The following is a 4367-nucleotide window of genomic DNA, read 5'->3' as shown; positions in this document are numbered from 1 at the left end:
CAAATTAACCGGTCGTCATGCCATGAAAGAACACGTTCGCTGTTTATATACATAATGAGTAATTGCACAGTGTGCGGATCGACGAAACGCAGCATTTCGCGGTATGGCGACCGTCCAAAGAAGACGAGCCTTCTGGGCTTCGTCATCGAGAACGTCGACCGAGACGAACATTTTTCGATACGGTAGGTAAAAGATTCATTTGTTAAGAGGGAATTTTAGTTAACGATCGATCGAACGTACTTCTACTGACTGAATCTACCGGCTATCGAACTCCATTTATGCGGAGATCGCCCGAATAACACGTACGATGTACGTACAAGCGGATATGAGACGATTCCTTACGAAAAGATTAGAAGAAACTACAGATTAAAATTGCTTCATACGACGCTTCGTTTTCGAGAAACGCGGACAAAATCTTTTGCTCAGGACGCTTTGTTTACGGGCAAAATAAATTAGAGCATTTATCGTACTCGCGTACTAGGCCAATTCTTGACTAAACACGTTCAAACTTTATTTCCTTGGAAATGAAGCCGACTGTGAATGATTGATCTGGCGCTAATTAAAGTTCCGCTCAAATGATCAGGACTCTGCTGTACTTAACAAAATTCTTTTGTCGAATCTTATCTTCCTTTCTGCCAAATTCGTTATCGTTATTAGGGGAAAGTGACTAGTAGCCGTAATTTCTGACTCGTGGCTCGTGAAATATCACTTGTAGGCAATAAGACGCGAAAATCTCTGCCCAGGAGTCGCGACGGGCATCGGTGTTTGCAGCGGACCGAGCGTCGGTAATCTAAACATTTCCCGTCATCGAACCGTCGATGATCGGTTTTAGTCAGTCGTCGAGAAAATGTCAAGAGGCCCAGATCCGAAATTTCGGACGCCTTCGTCGTATAAAACGCTTGAGTAAATGAACTTTCTTTTTTATTATTTAATTTGTACTTTACAATTTGTTCAGCTGGACATTCGGTAAATTTTTCTAGCTTAATTGCTAAATAATATGTGGATGGCTACCCCCAGCGGTATACCAAATTTGACTATTTTATTTCTCTAGTGAGGTCAGTGGGGTGTTTTCTTTTTAGTCTTCTTTCTATGAGAGTTTTGCTCGCTTCAGCAGCCAGCTGGTTTCGATGTGTTGCCGTTCTTTCCTTGTATTTTTCTGCGTAGCTGCCGATTTCTTCTTTGACCATTAGTATTTTTAAGTCTTTGCGTATATCCTGAGTAAATGAAGGAGACTCATTCTTTTTTTCAAAAAATTTATTAGCCCTTTTCCTACACATTAATAACATTAAGTCAATCGCGCAAAGGTAGCTTAATCGTCTGATTTACGGTTACGATTCGATCAACCTGGCTCCTGTGAATATTTCAATGTCTCGGTAATTAAGATTCCTCAGCCGGTCGCGACACCGAATGATTCCACGAGAAGAATTCGTGAAATCGATTTAACGTTGAGTTTCGTCAGGTCGACATTGGGGTTGCGTGCTTTATTCTCGTAATTGAGCGTTTATCGCGGCGGACGGAGTGAAATTTGAGAATTTTCCAGAGAATGAGAGCCGCACAGGCAATCTGTGCTTTAATTCTCCGATCGGCAGGAATCTCGGCTCCGGAAACGAGAGGTTAACGCGTTCCGGACGAGCTTTCTTTGAACGACTAGAATACACAGCGTAATCGAGAATAATGGGGAATCGAAAGCAGCCTGTTTAACCCATTATTTTGGCAACCGCAATATGCTGGCTCGTTTGCGAAACCGAGATGCCTGAGATTTCCTGAATTTTCCCTTTTCGCTGGATTAGATGTAGACTGATAGTTTCGCTTCCACATCTCCCAGAACATTCCAGCTTTTTGTAATTTGTTATTTTATATGGACCGTTTACTTTGAAAGTGACGTAGGTCCATTTTTCGAAAAACTGACGTTTACTTTAACGTGAAGTTTTTATTGATAAAAGACTTATACTTTAAATAATAAACTATAAACAAAATGTTCTTTTGTTTTAATCGATTGAAATTTCGTTAATTTCGTTAACCATTTATTTCGAAGGTGGTACAAGTCTATTTCTTGTAATTTATTATCCTGTTTAAACAATCGATACATCAATAAACAAAAACAAATAATGGCGAATGTAATTCTAATCTCTGTATCTGACATAATATCCCATGCATATGAACACGTTATTTAAATGCGAACCGATAATGTAACCGATAATGTAAATTGCAATTACATTTATCGAATTACTGTTATCGCCATTAAATTATTAGATTTCAATTGAATTATTATTATTACATTTAAAGTATTGTTGCTTTATTAACCGTATCGATATGCAAATCTAAGATCAAAGAAGCTATTGCGTATTGTTATTTTGCTTTCTTTTCTCAATGAATAACATCGAATTAACAGTAGAATCTGATAGCGATACAGTTATGTTTACTGCAGTCTAACATAATAATAGTATAAGAATTTTAATTTATTTAGTTTTATTCTACTTATTTTCAAATAATAAATATTCCAGGATATTTACAAACAAAGCATAGAACGTAAACTTTAAATAATTAAAATTTAATGAATTGTACAATTCGCTAATTTTGAATGTGATACAAGTCCATTCGCGTGTCAAAAAAAGATACCTATTGGTCGAGTTAATTCTCAAAAAACATTGTTCGTATAACGAATTTGCATCTGCTTAAACACACAGAGACGTGCACAAACCAAGCAGACCTTATCAGAATTTTCGATGGGAACGTAAACGTTTTGAATATTTGAAACCAAAGGAAAATGGACTCGTACCACTTTCAGAATAAACGACCCATATGATTACAATAGTACGAGAAAATTACTTGAAACTACGTGAAAGTACAGCGACATTACAGCGAATTGTAGCTCGAAAAGTAGAAATGGCTGCGCGTGCTACGCGGAGAAGAGTTACAATTTTGCGCCGGCATCAGAGTTAACCATTTTACGCGTCGCACTTTCATTTCTTTCATTTTCTCTAATTAGCAAAAGAGCCGTCAAATTAATTAAAAACGTCACCCTCGTAAGAGAGAATGAAGTTTGAAGGCGTTCTCGAGCAGAGAACATCGCGTCGAAGTGTTGCGTGAATTTCCCAAATTACTGCGAGCAGAGGGAAAAATCTGGTCACGAGCGATGCGGCACGAAAGCGGCGACAGAGTTGGTAAAAAGTGTCCTGCTCTTTTTCGCTCCGGATCCCGGTCTTGGGAAGACAAGCTTCGCAATTAAATAATTGCGCACGAGTTTACTCCGGCAACGCTTTAAAAACGAGGTTCTTCCCTCCACCTCGTTTTCTTTTCCTTCTTTTTTCTCCTCACTACGTGCCTGCCCGGGCGAAACTGCTTTCAAACGTCCCGCGGTTTTTCTTTCGATCGCTTTGATTGCTTGTCCGGGCGTTATACCGCGAGAATTCGAGTTTCGAGCGTCGAGGTCCATTAGACTAATGAAACTGTGCTCCAGCTTTGCAAGGACGCTTTTTCTTTTGATCTAAATCCGAACACGGCAACAAACGTGACTCGTTTCTTCTCCAATCATTCTGACTATCAGCCAGAAATTCAACGATTTTCACCAGCTATAGATAAAAAAAGAAGTGGCAATAAATGGTCGTATAAAAGTTTTATCTATCGCTTTGACTGCATAAAGTTGCTAGAGGCTATTCTTTCGAATAGAAACGCACGTCTGCTACATCTGTCCTCGACGATGTGTCGGTGTACTTCAACAAAAGCTATTCAGCTTACTGAGCTTAATTTAAGCTTTAATTAACCTTTTCATGCTTGAATTCAATACGCGCAACATTGTTAACTGATAATACTAACAGATTAACTAATTAAACGATAAATGATCCTGTTCTCGGTAAGACTGGTCGCACATTTTCCTACATCGTGTCATAGACAATTTTTACGGATGTTGAAGTAATTACTTCAAGAAAAACTCTACATCTTTATTTACGTGTATCCGAGACCTGGAGACCGCTATTACGCAGAAAATAGAATTTAGGGAAAAAAATTTTCGAAATGAGGAGAGAACCATATTATTGTGCCCTTGAATATAAATTATTTCTGGAGTTACAAAGAAACAAAAGAGCTATAAGTTGATTTCTATTGCTGTTTCTTGTAGCCTTCAGCTAGAGCTACAAAGTTAACCTTTTTGGTAATGTCCTCTGCTAGAAATATATGAACGTACTCCCTATCGATTGTATTGTATTGCAATACTATGAGACTGAGGACCTGGATCATCATAAACCTATACATTATACTTATACTTATACCTTTATTTATTTAAATATATCTTTTTATTACAAATTCATCCACTCGTTCTTCTATCAGTCAACTTCAACAACGGATATATCGTATACCTCATAGAAAAT

The sequence above is a fragment of the Bombus affinis genome, chromosome 7 (assembly GCF_024516045.1).
Source record: "Bombus affinis isolate iyBomAffi1 chromosome 7, iyBomAffi1.2, whole genome shotgun sequence".
In the NCBI taxonomy this organism is placed as follows: Eukaryota; Metazoa; Arthropoda; class Insecta; order Hymenoptera; family Apidae; genus Bombus; species Bombus affinis.
The sequence above is the reverse complement of the archived record's forward strand: the minus strand, read 5'-3'. Positions refer to the sequence as shown.